At 38.0% G+C, this 21,161-nt stretch overlaps 1 protein-coding gene and 1 pseudogene across 1 annotated transcript in view; one reads left to right on the forward strand and one right to left on the reverse strand.

Annotated features, from left to right (window-relative positions):
• The window catches only part of LOC120226111 (T-cell-specific guanine nucleotide triphosphate-binding protein 2-like), a 13,425-nt gene extending 8,729 nt beyond the window's left edge, over positions 1–4,696 (reverse strand). Inside the window, exon 1 of the mRNA XM_039224315.1 lies at positions 4,409–4,696. The gene's annotated coding sequence lies outside the window, so the exon portion shown is untranslated. The remainder of the gene's footprint in view (positions 1–4,408) is intronic.
• A 15,544-nt stretch (positions 4,697–20,240) lies between these two features.
• Positions 20,241–20,959, forward strand: LOC120226113 (annotated as a pseudogene).
• Positions 20,960–21,161: the final 202 nt, after the last annotated feature.

The raw sequence follows: 21,161 nt of genomic DNA on the forward strand, positions 1-21,161 counted from the left end.
GAGAGAGAGAGAGCGAGAGAGAGAGAGCGTGAGCAGGGGAGGGTCAGAGAGAGAGGGCGACACAGAATCTGAAGCAGGCTCCAGGCTCTGAGCTATCTGCCAGCGCAGAGCCCAACGCGGGGCTCGAACCCACTAACTGTGAGATCATGACCTGAGCCGAAGTCGGCTGCTCAACTGACTAAGCCACACAGGTGCCCCTATGGGCAATTAATCTTTGCCAAGCAGAAAAGGATATCCATTTTAAAAAGCTAGTCTCTTCAACAAATGTTGGGAAAACTGAACAGCTACATGCAAGAGTCACATTGGATCACTTTCTTATACCATAAACAAAAATAAACTCGAGATGGATTAAGGTAAAACCTGAAACCATCAAAATCCTAGAAGAAAGCACAGGCAGTAATGACTCTGACATCAACGATAGCAACACTTCTTTAAATAGCTCTCTTGTGGCAAGGGAAATAAAAGCAAAAATAAAGTATTGGGACTACATGAAAGTAAAAAGCCTCTGCACAGCAAAGAAAACTATCAACAAAACTAAAAGGCAACCTAGTGAATGGAAGAAGATATTTGCAAATGAAATGTCTAAGGAATTAGTATACTGGGCCACCTGGGTGGCTCAGTCAGTTAAGCATGTGACTTTGGCTCAGGTCATGATTTCATGGTTCATGAGTTCAAGCCCCACAGATTGTCTGTACTGACAGCTCAGAGCCTGGAGCCTGCTTCAAATCCTCTATACCCTCCCTCTCTCTGTCCCTCCCCCATTCATGCTTTCTTTCTCTCTCTCTCAAAAATAAACATTAACAAAATTTAAAAATAAAAAAGGTATTAGTGTACGAAATATATAAGGAAGTGATACAATTCAATACTCAAAATACAAATAACCCAATTTAAAAATGGTCAGAAGACATGAAATTTCACCAAAAAAGACATTCATATGGCCAACACATACATAAAAAGATATTTAACATCACTCATCAGCAGGGAAATGCAAATCAAAATTATGATGAGATACCACTTCACACATGTCGGAATGGTAAAATGAACAACACAAGAAACAAAAGTGTTAGTGAGAATGGAGATAGAGGAATCCTGGTGCACATTTAGTGGGAATAAAAACTAGTGCAGCCACTGTGGAAAGCAGTATGGGGATTCCTCCAAAAGTTAAAAATAGAACTATCCTATGATCCAGTAATTGGACTATTGGGTATTTACCCCCAAAATGCAAAAAAACTAATTTGAAGGGATACATGCATCCCTGTTTATTACAGCATTATTTACAATAGCCAAATTATAGAAACTGCTCAAGCAGCTATCAATGGACACTGGTAGATGAATGAGATATCTAGGATATATCACATATATAATTTAGCCACACAAAAGTGAAATTGCCATTTGAAATACATGAATGGAGCTTGAAAGAATAATGCTGAGTGAAATAAACCAGTCAGAGATAGACAATTACCTCATGATTTTGCTCAATGTGGAATTTATGAAACGAAGTTAATGAGCAAAGGGGGGAAAAGAGACAGAGAGAGTCAAACCAAGAAATAGACTGTTGACCATAGAGAACAAACTAATGGTTAACAGAAGAGAAGTGAGAAGGGGGGATGGGTTAAATAGAAGATGGAGTTTAAGGAGTTCACTTGTGATGAACAACAGGTATTGCATGGAATTTTTGTACACCTGAAATTAATATTACACTATGTTAACTACTGGCATTAAAATTAAAAACTTAATAAAAAATAAAAATATCTTGGGAGAATAATTGGCTTTGATTCCTTGTGATGTGTGATTATTGATGTTATGGGTAATCTAAGCATAACTGTTAAGAACAAGAATATTGAATAAATGTGTAAATAAAAGTTTTGAAAAATTTAGGTGAACTTCTAAGGACCCTTGTCTGGCTCACATGGTAGACCATGCAAGTCTTGATGTTGGAGTCATACATACAAACATAGAGCTTACTTAAGAAAAATAAATTATTAGGTAAACCTGAATTTTTTAAAATATTTTTGAGGAAAAGAGAGGCAGAGCGTGACTTAGAAAGGGCAGGGAGAGAATGGGAGACACAGAATCATAAGCAGAATCTAGGCTCTGAGCTGTCAGCACAGAGCCCAACTTGAGGCTTGAACCCATAAATCCCAAGATTATGACTTGAGCTAAAGTCTGATGCTTAACTGACTAAGCCATCCAGGCACTCCAGGTAAACTTTAGTTTCCAAAATCTTTGATAAACTGAAATCTTAAAGTTCCACTGAGTTAGAGTAAGTAATAATTTCAGTTAAATTTGTTAAATATCTAGATAATTTCCAAAGAAGTTAAAGTAATGAAACATTATTTTCATTAACATAGACTAACATTTCTAAGCATAGGCTTCTCTAATTTTGGCTTCTTTAATAAAGATAAATGTAGGTCTGTTGATAAGCTTTTTTTGGCGTTCTTTAGTGAAAGTTTGTAATATTAAAAAGCACATTTCTAGAAATTATAAAATGTAATTATAAATTTGCCAATCTAAAGAATGGTGGTATAACACACTTAAAAAGTACTTACTACTTAGTTTTCACTAAAAATTGAAGTCTAAGAGTTAAGAACTCTAATTAATGTATGTGGCCAGAGTTACTAAAAATAAAAAATGAAACATCTCTGCATGAAGGAAAAGTAAAAAAAAAAAAAGTGTGTGTACTGGAGATGCACATTTTTTTGAGGTTAAAAAATTGTAAGAAAGTTGTGAGAAAGGAATCTTTGATAAGGAATTTTATGCATGGTCAGATTTGACTCATATTGGAATGGACAAATTTTATTACAAAGGTAAGCTGATGCAAAATTAGAATTTGGTTTCCTGTTTGTTAAAAGCACAAATTCAGGTTTGTGTGTGTGTGTGTGTGTGTGTGTTTTAACATTTGATCTACTTTTGATAATGTTTGTGAAAGTTTCTTTACCATTTAAAAGATCTTCCTAAAATACAAAGATCTTGTATTTTGTTTTATTTGTATAGATATATGTGTTCTAGAAATTATGTGAAATTTCTGGAAATTTGATATCCCCTAGTATAATGTCATTGCTTGTAATTAGTCTCTTACTTTCTGAAATTGCTGTAATCAAAATTGAGGCTCACGTTAAAAGAAATACACCAGAGTATTGGGAAAATGCGCCAGCTGACTTTCATGCAAAGGCAGCTAGCAAAAAAACCTATAAAGACAATGGCACACGTGGATAAAATCAATTCTGCTGCTACAAAAATGTCCTCATATTGTGAGATCTTTGCCATTCTGATGTTAGAGTAACAGCAACACTCTGCTTTTCAGTCACAGAAAATAAGATGGGTAACCAATGGTTGTAAGTTGAACACTCATGGCGTTAGGAAACACAGGACAGCTGCTTGATTCTTTCTGACTTCTGGGTAAGCTCCATTGTTTTTGTTTTTTTTCATTCCCTCAACCATTATAAGTGCATTTAAGATGACTCAAACTATGGCTAGACATTACTCAGGAGACTTCTATAATATTGTGGGAATAATCTACCAGCAATGTCTGACTTCTCAGGTCCATTATTCCGGAAAAAATATTTTTGCACCTAGAGGCCTCACATCTATTCCCTATGGACTTTGAACACCTGCAGCTGGTCTTTAATCAATTGCCACCAAATTGGGATTACCAATATGTTTTTTATTATATATGTGTTTTACAATTAGGTTGAAGCTTTCCCCTGCAGCAAGGCTGAAACCTGCACAGTGCCAAAGTAACTGTTAATAATTTCTTTTTCTCCTCCTCTCTTACTTTGAAAATATTATTTTCCTACAGTACAATGAAGTTCCTCTCTATTTGCTAGATAAGATGCTGCCTAATTCATGAATCATTAAATAAAGCCAATCAGCTCTTTACAGTTTTTGATTCGAATTTTTTTTTAAAAAACATAATATACATTGTTTCCCTGGTAAAAGATATTTAGACGTGAGATGATGGGTGTCTGACGGCAGCAATTCTTGGGGAAAGTACCTATCCACTGACACTCCTGACGTTCACATGAACCTCTTTCAATTAACAGGAATAGTTTGTTCTCCAACCGCTTTCTGAATATTTCCAAATAGTTAAATTCTCTAAATGGCTTACACTCATCCACCAGCCATCCTTCCCCTCATCCTTTCAAGTCCACAGTACCCAAAATCGAGCATCTAGTCTTCCTCACATTTAGACCACCAGATCTCTAGTTCTATTTTTATTTTTTTAAATTTTTATTTATTTTTAATAGTTTATTGTCAAGTTGGTTTCCATGTAACACCCAGTGCTCATCCCCACAAGTGCCCTCCTCCATGTCCATCTCCTCCTTCGCCTCCCCCCCACCCCCATCAGCCCTCAGTTTGTTCTCAGCATTTTAGATCAGTACTCAATCCAAAGTGACTTGTTACTTACCAGCTCCTGAAAGAAAAGAGACTTGGTGTCAGCGTTGAGCTCTGAAAGTGTCCACTGGCAGTGCAGGAAATGCTGAGTCTGAAGTGCTCACCCAGGAACACTCCTGTTCACAGACCGTCCTTGCACTGGAACAAGTCCTGTGTGCTGGTGTGGTCCCTGCAGAGATTAAAGAACTTACTGGTTTCCAAACATCTAAACGATGTATGAGGAGCTGGCAGGATTTAAACAATCTCTGGTATCTGCTCCACCCTCACATGAACCTGGCCAATAATAAACAAACAGCCATCACAGTGCAGAACCCTGCATTTCCAAGAACAGAAAGTGAAATCAAAATTCTGAGGGCCCCTTTTCCGTGAAACACAGCCATTTCCAAGAAATGAAACTGAAAGTCACCATGTCCATAGATTTTGTGTATTTTTGGCATCATAAGTGAGAGGAGGGCAGAGACACCCAGGCAGAAGGCTTGTCAGTGACCCCTGAGAGGACACTCTAACCAGGCCCCAGACACCAGGTCAGGAAGAATCTGAATCCAGAATCAGAGAACACAGGCCTGAGTCCTGGGAAAATGACACTCAGTCCCCTTCATTACTCTTGGACAGCCCAGACTCTATGGAGAGTGAAGTCTAAAAAGAATATATCTAGTTCTTGTCCCTGGTTCCTGGCAAAGAGCACCAAAAAACCTGGACATTGCCTGAGTGAGTGAGAGGAGTTGACTTTGTTATGCTAATTAAATGATTCCAGACAATTTCCTAGATAGCTTCAGGTCAGTGGCAGGTCACCAGAAAGACCAAGCATGTGAATAGAGTGTGCAGACTTTGGACCAGCTGGAACTCTTGGGAGGAGAAGGGGGATGGAGATTAAGACCCTCCCCCCACCAAGTGCAGCAGCTAGTGTGTGACTTGAGGGCAGTCTTCTGAAGGACTGAGCCCTGAAACCTGGGGAGTCTGCTAACTCTGGATGGTAAGTACAGGAATTAAAAGGCAGTGTACCCAGTTGAGGTGGAAACTGAATAGGGAGTAGCCGTGTGTCCTGGGGAGCCATATTTTGGCTTTATTTTATGTTTTTTTCATTTCTTTGCCGAATAGAAATCCACTATATAGTTTCTAATTCAACAGTTATAAGATGTATGCACCAGAGGGACCATGCCATTTTTTCAGGTCTATTTTATGCATATATGAGCAAACATGCACAATCTATTTCCTCTTGTTTACAAAAATGATAGCATTCCTACACAATGTCCTGAGCCTTGATTTTTTATTTGATATTGGGTTCCAGATGAGCACACTCAAAGCTCCTCCTATTAAACTATTGTACCTCTAAAATAACATAACAGTATATGTTAACTAACTGGGATTAAAACAAGAACTTAATGTAAATAAATAAATAAAGTAAAAACAGTAAAATAAAAATATTTTTGTTAATGTTTTTTCAAACAGACATCTGTTTTACTGATAATTAGGTCAAGAAATAAGACCTATGTGAACTATATCTCAATAAAACTGACATTTTTAAAAAGAAGACAAAGAAATGGGACCTGCCATCGGCCGAGTAAACTCTGGTGATGCTTTGCAGGTAGCAAGCCCTCCTCCAATGTAGTTTCTTCCTTTCCTTTTTTTTTTAAATTGAGGAATAAAATGTCATGTTAGTTTTAGGTGCACAACTTATTTAAAATATTTTTTTATTCTTCAGTTTATTTATTTTGAGACAGAGACAGAGACAGAGAGAGTGTGCAGGAGAGCAGAAGAAAGAGGGACAGAGAGAATCCCGAGCAGACTCCACACTGTCAGCATGAAGCCCAATGAGGGGCTTGAACTCACAAACCATGATATCATGTCCTGACCTGAAGCCAAGAGTCAAATGCTTAACCAACGGAACCACCCAGGTGTCCCCGGGTGCACAACATATTAATTCAACAATTCTATATATTACTCAAAGTTCACCACAATAAGTGCAGTCACCATCTGTCACTGTACAACATTATTACAATATGTTCCCTCTGTTGCACTATTCATCTCTGTGGCTTTTGTATTTTATAACAGGAAGTTTGTACCTCTCATTTTCTCTTTTTTATTTTACTTTACTCCCACCTACTCCTCTTCTGGAAACTACCAGTTCATTCTTTGTATTTCATAGTCTGTTTTGTTGATGTTCATTTGTTTGTACAGATTTTACATATAAGTAAATTTATATGGTATTTGCCTTTCTCTGACATATTTCGCTTAGTATAATACCTTCTAAGTCCATCTATGTTGTTTCTGATGCCAAGAATTCATTCTTTATGATTGAGAAATATTCCATTTACACATCGTCTATATCCATCTATCTATCAATGCACACTTGCATTGCTTCCATATATTGACTATTGTAAACAATGCTGCAATAAACATAGAGGTGCATATGTCTTTTTGAATTAGTGTTTTCTTTCTTTAAGTAAATTCCCAGGAGTAGAATGACTGGCTTATAACTCCATACACATTTCTGCAGTAGTAGCACCAATGTACAATCCTACAACAATACTTGATAGTTCCTTTTGTCTCACATCCTCACTAACACTTATTATTTTTTATCTTTCTAATAGTAGCCATTCAGACTGGTTAAGATACTGTCTCATCGATGTTTTGATCTAAATTTTCCTGATGATTATTGATGTTGAACATCTTCTCATATCTCTTGGTCATCCATATATTTTTGTTTGTTGTGAGTTGTCTATTCAGGTCCTCTGCCTTTTGAAAATTTGATTTTGTTTTTTTTTTGGTGTTGAGTTGTACAATTTCTTTATAGGTTTTCTATATTATCCCCTTATCAGATTTCCAAATATCATCTCTTATTTACTGTGTTGCTTTTTTGATTTGTTAATGGTCTCCTTCCCTGTGCAAAAGATTTTTATTTTGTTGTATTCATAATAGGGTTTTTTCCCTTTTGTTATCCTGCCTGGAGAGACATATTCATAAATATGTTGCTAAGGGAGATGACTAAGAGATTACTGCATATATTTTTTTAGGAGTTTTATGGTTTCAGGTCTCACATTTAAGTCCTTAAACCATTTTGAGTTTTGTGTATGGTTTAAAAAGTGGTCCACTTTCATTCATTTGCACGTAGTTACCCATGGTTTTCCTAAAACCATTGTTGAAAAAGCTGTCTTCTTCCTGTGGGAGCCCGACAGTGACCACAAGAAAGCGTGGTTAGGGACGCGGGGATGTGCCTGCACACGGGGCTCCCTGCCTGGGCAAAGCCTGCCTGCAAACAGGATGCTCTGCCAGGAGGCCTCCAGACAATATCCAAGTTTAATGGTCCGCTCGCAAACGAGGGAACATGCCCTCCTTAGAAGTAAGAAGAAGGCTGGAATTGTGGGCAGGCCTCTTAGTAAACATGTTGTGGTCGCTTCCTCCCTTTGCTCCCCCCAATCCTTGAAATGTGTTTGGCTACTTGCCCTTAATTGGTAAAGGAATGCATCTTGTAGATTTCAGTTTGTATCCAGTTACCGGGGTATAAAATAAACCGCAAGAGGGGCTTGGGTAGAGTTGTTCCTCCGGCCGGAGTTGTGTCTGTGTCTGTCCTTTGTGTGTGTCCTGTCTTTGTGTCATTTCGTTCGCTACACTTCCTTTGCATATTCTTACCTCCTTTACATTAATGGACCACATACATGTGGGTTTATTTATGGACTTTCAATTCTGTTCCATTTATTTTTTTATTATTTTAGAGAGAGACTGCATGAGCAGTAGAGTGGGGAGAAGGACGGAGAGAATCTTAAGTACGCTACATGCTGATCAATGCAGGGCTCAATCCCACAACACTGGGATCATGATCTGAGTTGAAAGCAAAAGTCAGACTCACAAATGACTGAGCCACGCAGGCACCATTGATTTTGTGTCTACTTTTGTGCCAGTACCGTACTGTTTTAATCACTATAACTTTGAATATAACTTGAATTTCAGAACTGGGATGCCTCCAGCTTTGTTTTTCTTTTTCAAGACTTTGGCTATTTGGGGTCTTTTGTGGTTCCACACAAATTTTTGGATTGCTTTTACCAGTTCTGTGAAAAATGCTGTTGGTATTTTGATAGGGATTGCATTAAATCTCTACATCCTTATGCATTATATGGGCATTTTGACAGTATTTGTTCTCCAAATCCATGAGCATGAATATCTTTCCATTTGTTTGTGTCATCCTCACTGTTTTTCATCAATATTTTATAGTTTTCAGGGTACAAGTCTTTCGCCTCTTTGGTTGTTTATTCCTAGGTATTTTTTTCTAATCTTTGGCACAATGGTAAATGGGATTTTTTTCATAATTTCTTTTTCTGCTACTTCATTATTACTTTACAGATATGCAGTGAGTTTTTGTACACTGATTTTGTATCCTAAGATCTTACCTAATTCACTGATGAGTGCTAGTAGGTTTTGGGTGGAATATTACGGTTTTTTAAATATATTATTTCATCTGTAAATCTTGAAAGTTTTTATTTATTGTTTAAAATTTTTTAATGTTTTATTTATTTCTGAGAGAGAGATCGAGAGAGAGAGAGAGAAAACGCCTGAGCAGGGGAGGATCAGAGAGAGGGGGATACAGAATCTGAAACAGGCTACAGGCTCTGAGACAGTTGTCAGCACAGAGCCTGATGCGGGGCTAGAACCCACCAACTGTGAGATTATGACCTGAGCTAAAGTCAGAGGCTTAATCGACTAAGCCACCCAGGCTCCCCAATATTGAAATTAAAATTTTTTTTAATGTTTATTTACTTTTGACAGACAGAGTGAGCAGGGGACGGGCAGAGAGACAGGGAGACACAGAATACGAAGCAGGCAACAGGCTCCTCGCTGTCAGCACAGAGCCCTACACAGGCTCGAACTAAGGAACCATGGGATCATTACCTGAAGAAAAGTCAGCTGCTTAACTGACTGAGCCACCCAGGAATCCCTGTAAACAGTGAAAGTTTTACTTCTTCCTTACCACTTTGGATGCCTTTTATTCATTTTTTATGTCTGAATGCTGTGGCTAAGACTTCCATTATTAGGCTGAATAAGAGTGGCGGGAATGAACACCTTTCTCTTGACTCCTGTAGTTTTTCACATTGAATATGATGTTACTTATGGTGTTTTCACAGCTAACATCATTATGTTGAAGTTTGTTCCTTCTAAACTTACTTTGTTGAGGGTTTTTATCATGAATAAATGTTTTGCTTTGTCAAATACTTTTGCTGAACCTATAAAAATCATTATATGATTTTTACCTTTTCTCTTGATGTGAACATGATGTATCATGTTGATTGATTTGTCTGAGTGATATGCAAATATTGAAGTACACTTGCATGCAGAAATAAATCCCACTTGATCATGGTGAACGAATTTGTAATAGATTGTTGGATTTGTCTTGCTAATAATTTGTTGAAAATTTTTGCATCTATGTTCATTAGACATATTGATTAGTAGTTCTCAGTTTTTGTAGTGTATTTCTCTGGTTTTGGTATCAGGGTGATGCTGGCTTCATAGAATGAACTTGGAAGTTTTTTTGTTACTCTTCTGCTTTTGGAATTGTTTAAGAACAGGTATTAACCCTTCTTTAAGTGATTGCTATATTTCACCTGTGAATCTTTCTAACCCTGGATTTTTGTTTGTTTTGAGTTTTTTGGATTACTGATTCAATTTCATTTCTGATAACAGGTCACTTCAGATTTTCTATTTTTTCCTGATTCAGTTTTGGAAGGTTACATGTTTCTAAGAATTTACCCACTTCCATTGGATCCATTATCCTTTGGATTTAGGTTATCCAATCTGTTGTGATATAATTTTTCATAATATTCTCTCACAATCCTCTGTATTACTGATGTGTCAGTTTCTTGCATTTCTAATTTTATTTATTTGAGTCCCCCCCCACCTTCTCTCATGAGTGTGGCCAGAGTTTTATCAATTTTTAGAATCTTTTTAAAGCACCAGCTCCTGGTTTTACTGATCTATTCTATTCATTTTATAATGTATTTTTTAAGTTTATTTATTTATTGAAAGAGAAAAGAGAAAGTGTGTGAGGGAGGGAGGGAGGGACAGAGAGAGAGAGGGAGAGAGAGAGAATCCCAAGCAAGCTCTGTACTAGCAGTGGGAATCCAACAAGGGGCATGAACCACACTGGTCTTTTCTATTTGTTTTTTTAATTTCTATTTCTTTATTTCTTCTGTAATCTTTGTAATGCTTCTTTCCTTCTACTGTTTTGAGGTTTGGTTTGTTCTTTTTCTAACATCTTTAGGTGTATGCTTGGTTTGTTTATTTGAATTTTTTCTTGCCTCCTAAGGTAGACTTGCATTACTATAAACTTAAATCTTTGAAATGCTTCTGCTGCATCCCAAAGATTTTGGACCATTTTGCCTTTATTTTTATTTATTGTTTAAATTCAAGTTAGTTAACACATAGGTCAGTAATAGTTTCAGGAGTAGAATCCACTGATTTATCACTTATATATAACACCTAGTGCTCATCCCAAAAAGTGCCCTCCTTAATGCCCATTACTGATATAGCCAGTCCCCCCCTTCCAACCTACTATCCAGCAACCCTCAGTTTGTTCTCTGTATTTAAGAGTCTCTGTTTTTACCTTATATTTCCTTCCCTTCCCTATGTTTATTGGGTGAAATCATACGGTATTTGTCTGTCTCTGAATGACTTATTTCACTTAGCATAACACATTCTAGTTGCATACACTTTGTTGCGAATGGCAAGATTTTACTCTTTTTCATTGCCCAGTGCTATTCCATTGCATATGTATACTATATTTTCTTTATTCATTTATCAGTCAATGGACATTATTGTTGATATTGTTGATAGTGCTAATGTAAACACTAGGGTGCACGCACCCTTTCAAATCAGCATTTTTATGTCCTTTGGATAAATACATAGTAGTGCAATTGCTAAGTGATAGGGTAGCTCTACTTTTAAGTTTTTGAGAAAACTCCACACTGTTTTCCAGAGTGGCTGCACCAGTTTGCATTCCCAAAAACAATACAAAAGTGTTTCCCTTTCTCCACATCCTCGCCAGCATCTGTTTTTTCCTAAGTTGTTAATTTTAGCAATTTGGACGGATGTGAAGTGGTAGTATCATATTGTGATTTTGATTTGTATTTCTATGATGATGAGTATATGAGCATCTTTTCATGTTTCTGTTAGCTATCTGGATGTCTTCTTTGGAAAAGAATTAACAAAACTAAAATGCAAACAACAGAATGGGAGAAGATATTTGAAAATCATATATCAGATAAAGGATTAGTATCCAAAATTTATAAAGAACTTATCAAATTCAATATCCCATAAAACAAATAATCCAGGGAAGAAATAGGCAGAAGACATTTTGTATTTATTTTTATTTGTCTCCATGTATCTTTCTTATTTCCTCTTTGATTTCTTGGTTGACTCATTCATTGTGTAGTAGCATGTTATTTAACCTCCATGTATTTGTGGCCCTTACAGGTTTTTCTTGTGATTGATTTCTGTTTTCATAGAATTGTGTTAAGAAAAGATGCATGGTATGAGTTTGAGCTTTTAAATTTGTTAAGTCTTATTTTCTGGCCTAATACGTGGGCTGTTCTGGAGAATGTTCCATGTGTGCTAGAATAGAATGTGTATTCCACTGTTTAGTGATGGAATATTCTAAATGTATCAGTTAGTCCATCTGGCCCAATGTGTCATTCATGCCACAATTTTCTTTGTGGTTTCCTCTTTGGATGCTTTGTCCATTGAGGTAAGTGGTCATTAAAGTACTCTACTACTATTATATTATTATCAAATAATTTCTTTATGTTTGTTATTAACAGTTTAATGTATTAGGGTGCTCACATGTTGGGTGCATAAATATTTATAATCTTCATATCTCCTTCTTGGATTGTTTTATGATTATTTGTTGTCTTTTTGCTTCTTATTAGTCTTAGGTGAAAGGTCTATTTTGTCTGATATAAATGTTAATACATCCGCTTTCTCTTTGCATGATTTGCATTATAAATGCTTTTTCATCCCTTCACTTTCTTTTTTTTCCCTTAGTTTATTGTCAAATTGGTTTCCATATAACACACAGTGCACATCCCAGCAGTGCCCTCCTCCAACCCATTACCCCCCTTTCCCTCTCTCCCACCCCCATAAGCCTTCAGTTTGTTCTCAGCATTCAAGAGTCTCTCATGGTTTGCCTCTCACCCTTTCCCCAATGATTTTCCCCTTCTTCTCCCCTATGGTCCTCCATTAAGTTCCTCCTAATCCACCTATACGTGCAAACATATGGTATCTGTTCTTCTTTGCCTGACTTATTTTGCTCAGCAAAACACCCTCAAGTTCCATCCATGTTGCTACACATGGCCAAATTTCATTCTTTCTCATTGCCATGTGGTATTCCATTGTATAGATAAACCACATCTTCTTGTTCCATTCGTCCGTTGATGGACACTTAGGCTCTTTCCATGTTTTGGCTATTGTTGAGAGTGCTGCTATGAACATTGGGGTCCATGTGCTCCTATGCATCAGCACTCCTGTATCCCTTGGGTAAATTCCTAGCAGTGATTTCGCTGGGTCTTAGGAGAGTTCTATTGTTAATTTTTTGAGGAACCTCCACACCGTTTTCCAGTTTACATTCCCACCAACAGTGTAAGACAGTGCCCGTTTCTCCACATCCTCGCCAGCATCTAGAGTCTCCTAACTTATTCATTTTAGCCACTCTGACCGGCATGAGGTGGTATCTCAGTGTGGTTTTGATTTGTATTTCCCTGATGATAAGGGACGCTGAGCATCGTTTCATGTGTGTGTTGGCCATCTGGATGTCCTCTTTGGAGAAGTGTCTGTTCATGTCTTCTGCCCATTTCTTCACTGGATTATTTGTTTGTTGGGTGTGGAGTTTGGTGAGTTCCTTATAGATTTTGGATACTAGCCCTTTATCTGATATGTCATTTGCAACTATCTTTTCCCATTCTGTCAGTTGCCTATTATTTTTCTTGATTGTTTCCTTTGCCATTCAGAAGCTTTTTATCTTTTTTTAAAAATGTTTTTATTTATTTCTAGGAGAGAGAGAGAGAGACAGCGTGAGCAGGGGAGGGTCAGAGAGAGAGGGAGACACAGAATCTGAAACAGGCTCCAGGCTCTGAGCTGGCAGTCAACACAGAGCCCGATGCGGGGCTCGAACCCATGAACTGCTAGATCATGACCTAAGTGAAAGTCGGACGCTTAACCGACTAAGCCACCCAGGCGCCCCCAGAAGCTTTTTATCTTGATGAAGTCCCAATAGTTAATTTTTGCTCATGATTCCCTTGTCTTTGAGGATGTGTCAAGAAGCTGCTGTGGCAGAGGTCAAGGAGGTTGTTTCCTGCTTTTTCCTCTAGGGTTTTGATGGTTTCCTGTCTCACATTCAGGTCCTTTATCCATTTTGAGTTTATTTTTGTGTACGGTATGAGAAAATGGTCTAGTTTCATTCTTCTGCATGTTGCTGTCCAGTTCTCCCAGCACCATCTGTTAAAGAGGCTGTCTTTTTTTCCATTGGATACTCTTTCCTGCTTTGTCAAAGATTAATAGACCATACATTTGTGGGTCTAATTCTGAGTTCTCTCTTCTATTCCATTGGTTTATGTGTCTGTTTTTGTGCCAATACCATACTGTCTTGATGATGGCAGCTTTGTAGTAGAGGCTAAAGTCTGGGATGGTGATGCCTCCCGTTTTGGTTTTCTTCTTCACTATTACTTTGGCTATTCGGAATCTTTTGTGGTTCCATAGAAATGTTAGGATAGTTTGTTCTAGTTTAGAGAAGAATGCTGGTGCAATTTTGATTGGGATTGCATTGAATGTGTAGATTAATTTGGGAAATAATGACATTTTAACAATATTGATTTTTCTGATCCATGAGCATGGAATGTTTTCCCATTTCTTTGTGTTTTCTTCCATTTCCTTCATAAGTTTTCTATAGTTTTCATCATATAGATCTCTTATATCTTTGGCTAGACTTACTTGTAGGTATTTTATGTTTTTTTGTGTGCAATTGTGAATGGGATCAGTTTCTTGATTTCTTTTTCTGTTGCTTCATTACTGGTGTATAAAAATGCAACCGATTTCTGTACGTTGATTTTGTACCCAGTAACTTTGCTGAATTCATGGATCAGTTCTAGTAGGCTTCTGGTGGAGTCTGTCAGGTTTTCTATGTAAAGTATGATGTCAGCTGCGAAAAGTGAAAGTTTGACTTTTTTTTTTTTTGCTTATTCTGATGCTGTTTATTTGCTTTTGTTGTCTGATGGCTGATGGTAGGACTTCCAGCACTCTGTTAAACAGTGGTGAGAGTGGACATCGCTGCCATGTTCCTGATCTCAGGGGGAAAACTCTTAGTTTTTCCCCATTGAGGATTATGTTAGCTGAGGGATTCTCATAGATGGCTGTTATGACGTTTAAGTAAGTTCCTTCTATCCCGACTTTCTCGAGGGTCTTTATTAAGAAGGGATGCTATATTTTGTCAAATGCTTTTTCTGCATCTATGACAGGATCATATGGTTTTTATCTTTTCTTTTTTTGTTAATGTAATGTATCACATTGATTGATTTGAGAATATTGAATCAGCCCTGTAATCCAGGAATGAATCCCACTTGATCATGGTGGATAATTCTTTTCATGTAGTGTTGAATTTGATTTGCAAGTATCTTGTTGAGGATTTTTGCATCTGTATTCATCAAGGATGTTGGCCTGTAGTTTTCTTTTTTTTCTGGGTCTCTGTCTGGCTTGGGAATCAAAGTCATGCTGGCTTCATAGAATAAGTCCAGAAGTTTTCCTTCAATTTTTATTTTTTGGAATAGTTTGAGAAAAATGGGTACTAACTCTGTTTTAAATGTCTCATAGAATTCCCCAGGGAAGCCATCTGGCCCAGGGCTCTTATTTGTTGGGAGATTTTTGATCACTGATTCAATTTCTTCACTAATTATGTGTCTGTTTGGATTATCTATCTCTTCCCATGTGAATTTTGGTAGTGCGTGTGTGTTTAGGAATTTGTCCATTTATTCTAAGCTGTTCAGCTTGTTGGCATATAATTGTTCATAGTATTCCCTGACAATTGCTTGTATTTCTGAGGGGTTGGTTGTAATAAGTCCGTTTTCATTCATGATTTTGTCTATTTTTGTGCTCTCTCTTTTCTTTTTGAGAAGACTGGCAAGAGGTTTGTCAATTTGTTTATAATTTTAAAAAACCAACTCCTGGTCATTTATCTGTTCAACTTTTTTTGGGTTCTATATTGTTTATTTCTGTCCTGAGTTTTATTATTTCTCTTCTTCTACTGGGTTTGAGGTGCTCTTGTTGCTTACCTTCTCGTTCCTTTAGGTACACTGTTAGATTTTGTACTTGCTTTTTTTCTAATTTCTTGAAACAGGCTTGGAGTGCAGTGGACTTTCCTCTTAGGACTGCCTTTGCTGCATCCCATAGAGTTTGAATTTTTGCATTTTCATTTTCATTTGTTTCCATATATTTTTAAATTTCTTCTCTAATTGCCTGATTGGCCCATTCGGTCTTTAGTAGGGTGTTCTTTAACCTCCATGTTTTTGGAGGTTTTCCAGACTTCTTCCTGTCGTTGATTTCAAGTTTCATAGTATTGTGATCTGAAAGTATGCATGGTATGATCCGTATTCTTATATATCTATTGAGGGCTACTTTATGTCCCAGTATGTGATCCATCTTGGAAAATGTCCCATGCACACCTGAGAAGAAAGTGAATTCCATGGCCTCAGGATGTAGAGTTCCAAATATATCTGTCAAATCCATCTGGTGCAATGTGTCGTTCAAGTCCATTGTTTCTTTAGTCATTTTCTGTCTAGTTGATCTATCCATTGCTGTAAATGGAGTCTTAAAGTCTCCTGCTATTAGCACATTCTTATCCATAAGAATTTTTCTGCTTGTGATGAATTGTTTTATGTATTTGTACAGGTGCTGCTGTATTCAGTGAGTAGGCATTTATAATTGTTAGCTCTTCCTGATGGATAGACCCTGTAATTATTATATAATGCCCTTCTTCATCCCTTGTTACTGTTTTTACTTTAAAGTCCAGTTTGTCTAATATAAGTATAGCTACTCCAGCTTTCTTTTGACTTCCAGTAGCATGATAGATATTTCTCCATCCCCTTACTTTCAATCTGAATGTGTCCTCAGGTCTAAATTGAGTTTCTTGTTGACAGCAAATATATGGATTTTGTTTTCTTTATCCATTCTGCTACCCTATGTCTTTTCATTGGAGCATTCAGCCCATTACATTCAGTGTTATTATTGAAAAATATGGGTTTAGAGTGGATGTTGTGATGGGATTTAGACAAGCTGGGAAAAGAACTCAAGGTCTCTAGCCCAGGTCCTGTGTTCTGGATGGCCTGGGACCTACAGAACTACTGATACCAGCCTTCCCTATCTCATACTAGGGGCAAAATTATAGGCAAGCAGAATACATATTATGCTCAGAGGCAAAGGAAACCCTTTTGTACAATCAAGTCAGTAAGCCTGGAACTCACCCCGGAGATTGTCTCCCTGGAGGCAGGATGGCAGTTGAGGCTTCCAGGAACCTCCACGTCCTCCATAAATAAGAACTTGGGTTATTTTGGAGAATAATCAAGAGAGGTCTTAAAGAAGGCTTTGAGTATAAGGGAAAGAGAAGGCTCTTAGGTATTCACATCCAGAATGTTTCCTCAAACTGAATCAGGTAGGACTTCATCTTTCCGACATCTAGCCAGTTTTGCCCATGTGTGCTCTGCCCCACTACCAAGTGATTCACCCTCTCACTGAATTCAGGGCACCTCTACCCCCTGCAGGAGGAGGCACCATCCTCACTGACCAATTCTATGATCTCAGAAGAAGTATCTCAGCATCCAGAAATCCCTCATCCCTTGTGGCTGGAGATTCGGCACTAACTAGGATTGTCCTCCATTCCTGTCCAAGCAGAAACATAGAATCACACTGTGGATTTAACTATTGGATCCCCCATCATTTCTTTGTAATCCAAGACTTGTTTCTTGTCTGTGAGACACTATTTCTTCATCTGTAACCAGGAATAATAAGACCTACTAACAGAACTTGGTAAGATTAATCATGAGTAGGTATGCATTAGACCAAGCCAGATAGACTCACAGATCATAATCTTCACAGACTGTGGTTAGAGTTGGCAGAAGTAAGAAGAATCAGAGGAATGTCTACTTCAGAGACCAGAGAGGATTCACCAAGAGGTTGCTGGGAGTCCTGCCTAGAGCTTTGTATTGATCATACCATGCAAAACCCTCACTGGAGTCCTAAGAGATGGTTAGCATGGCTTCCTTGCTTAACAGAATAGAACACTAGGGCTCAGTTTTCAATGTGAAAATGTTACATTGCCCCAGGGCTGAGTTGTCTGAAAACTCAGTAGGTAATCTTAGCGATTTCATCATTGGGAGGGTGAATCCAGGCCTTCTGTTTGATAAAGACACACAGAGAAATCTGAGGTGCAGTGATGCAACCAGTACCCACCTGTAGAGAAGAAAGCAGGTAGGGGTGGTGGAGGAAGAGAACAATAAGATACCACACAGGACCTGCAGGTCAACATGAAATTTGTCCTACATATAGAACTCCAGTCCTTCTGAGGCAGAAATCTGAGCAGTTGGGTGTAAGGACTTGTCTCCAGCAGCCTGAGGAGAGTGTATTGATGGTCTGGAAGAAAAACCCTCATGGAATATAAGTCCTCATGGGTCTCACAGGGAAAGTCCTCAGCCAAGGAGACAGTCATAAATTATAACATGTTTTAAAATTTGCATCTGTACACATAAAGATAGTAGATGTCTTAAGAGAAATTGACACAGAAAGCAGTCATAACTTGTGGGATTGTGAAAGCTCACCAGCTAGCACTGTGTGTGTAGCCCCCAGAAGGAGATTTCACTAGGTAATCCCAACCATTTTCTTTTCCAATCCTGTCTCATAAAATGCTTGCTATTCTACCATGGGACTCAACTTACAAGAAAAATGTTCAAGGGAGAACTTAAATATTTATAATAATAATAACAATCACAGTGACAAAGATAAATAATCATGTACAAATTTAAGTGATGACTTAAAAAATCAGGAGGATATTATTTTGACAGTTGTGTAACTTAGATGTTGAAGTGAATGAGGGACAGGGATTCCTTAGGCATGCAATTATTGGTGAAAGATATGGAAGATGTCTTGAGAGGGAAGAAATTGCATTTTTCACTGTTGTTAATCAAATTATCCTTGACTCTGTAGACATAAGCAGTGAGGATGTATGGATCCTCAGGACTGAAGGACATGGGGAGTTGGTGCAAGCTTGCTTCTGCCCTATGGTCATTCCCAGCAGGACATTTGACTCCTCTGTTTGGGAGGAGGTGTATCTGTACCTGATTGCCTCCTGACTGAACAATTCTCATGATGTTGTGCTGCTCAAGTCCACTCATGTGTATAACTTGCTTTGGTGCTGACTACTGGAATTACAGCTGGAGAGAATGCCTCAGTGGTCTCCTCTGAGCCCCTAAAATGTGAACATCTCTTGGATGAGCACCTCCGCTACTTCTGTTTTATACAATTTTATTGGGGTATAATTTACACATTCTACAACTTGCCTCTTTTAAGTTTTCTGTAACTGTTAATATATTCAGAAAGTTGTACACCTGTCATAATAAAATTTAGAACATATTCATTATCCAAAAGATATCCTGTACCTCTTGATTGCTATCTTTCTTTTCCCTCATACCATTTGCCCTACATATCTAGAAAATCCCCAGTATATTTTCAGTGCCTATGAATTTGCCTTTTCTGAACATTCCATATGAATAGTATCATACAATATGTGGTATTGTATGGGCTGTCTTCTTTCACTGAGCATAATGTTCTGGCTCATCTATGTTGTGGCAGATATTAGTATTTATTTTTTCTCTTGCCCAGTGCTGATCTCTTGTATGGATAGACCACTTTTGTTTATACACCTAGCAGTTGGTGGACAACTGTGTTAATTCCACCTGAGGGTTATTATAAATAATGCTGCTATGAACATTTGAATACAGGTTTTTTGTGTATGTTGTCACCTCTCTGGGGTATGTATCTAGCTAAGAGTATAGTTGCTGGGTCATTTGGTGACTCTTCCTAAATAATTTTATCTGTTTTATTTAAAAATAATTGACATACATCACTACTTATGTCATAAGTTTAGGAGATATAGCATGATGAATTGATTTACATATATTGTGAAATGTTTACCACAATAGGTTCAGGTAACATCCATCATCTCAACAAAAAGAAAAGGAAGAAGAGAAAAGAGAAAAAATCCTCCTTGTGATGAGAACTCTCAGTACTTATTCCCTTAACAACATTCCTATAAATCATAAAGCAGTGTCATCTATAGTCATCAGGTTGTACACTATATCGTTAGTACTTACTTATCTTATAACTAAAACCTTGTACCTTTTGACCATATCCTCCAAAAGCCTGTCTTCTCTGCCTCTGCCTCTCCACGTGTGTGATTTTTTTCTGATGAATTTATTTTATTATATTTTATTTTTAGATTCCACACATCAGTTAGACAACACAGTATTTGTCTCTGATTTATTTTACTTAGCAAAATGGGTTCAAAGTCCGTCCATGTTGTCATAAATGGGAGGATTTCCTCATTCTATGATTGACTAATATGTTTAAATTTTTTACAAACTCTCAAAGATTTTTGCAGAGACTTGCTGTTTCTGTTCTAAATGTCTTTGCAGTGAGTTGGGTGTGGATCTGAAACCCTCAGTCTGGGATACCAAGTCTGATGAATCCTCTGCTGCCCTGTGCACCTGGACCTTCTAACTTCTTTGCTATTCTTATATTTATAAGTCAGTCCACTGTTCAGCAACATGACAGAGTTTTCCTCATCCCTTCACACTTCATTACCTACATCCTTCACTTCTTTTATGCAATACAATATGGGTCAAAATGTCTTATCTAAAGTGGGTGCCATGAACATAGAAAAGGCTTTGGGAGAAGTGAAGTGATCTCTGTGGTCAGGGGGACCCTGGAAACAGTAGCCAGTGCTCCAGTGAGCATTGCTGTGACTGGGGACTCTGGCAATGGCTAGTCCTCTTTCATCAACATACTGTGGGAAATTGGGCATGAGGAGGAGTCCTTTGCTCCCACTTGAGTGGTAAGGAGCACCAGATCCCACTTGCTACTCTCCCACATTCCCACTGTGGTGCTATGGGAACTGCCAGGCACAGGGACTGCCACACTAAGCCCGGAGAAGTATCTGGAGGAGAGGTTTAGCCAGTACGACCTTTTTATCATCATTGCATCTGAACAGTTCAGCGTGAATCTTGTGAAGCTTGCCAAAACCATACAAGGCCTGGATAAGAGGTTCTACATCATCTGGACCAGGTTGGATAGAGACCTCAGTGCAAATGTCCTCTCAGAGGAATGAGGCCTGCAGACTATTTGGGAGAATATCCAGAAAACTCTCCAGAAGGAGGAAGTGTGTGAACCCATCATATACCTGGTCTCCATACTAGGGAAAGTAGCAGAAGTAAATATGTTACCTGACCTGAGTATCCTAAGGCCAGTGGGAAGAAACAGACAATAGAAATTGGGCAAAACATGTAGAATAAGATTATCCAAAGCAAACTCTGCTGTTCAGGTGAGAAGTGTGTGTCTCTGGTAACAACTGTCCCAGGACTGATAGAATGTGCTGTATAGGGAATATGTGGCCAATGGTATTGTACTAGTGGTGTATGGTGACAGAAGGTAGCTACACTTATGCAGTATGTATAGCAGCATGTATAGAG

The sequence above is a fragment of the Hyaena hyaena genome, unplaced genomic scaffold (assembly GCF_003009895.1).
Source record: "Hyaena hyaena isolate Hyena2069 unplaced genomic scaffold, ASM300989v1 scaffold_1593, whole genome shotgun sequence".
In the NCBI taxonomy this organism is placed as follows: domain Eukaryota; kingdom Metazoa; phylum Chordata; class Mammalia; order Carnivora; family Hyaenidae; genus Hyaena; species Hyaena hyaena.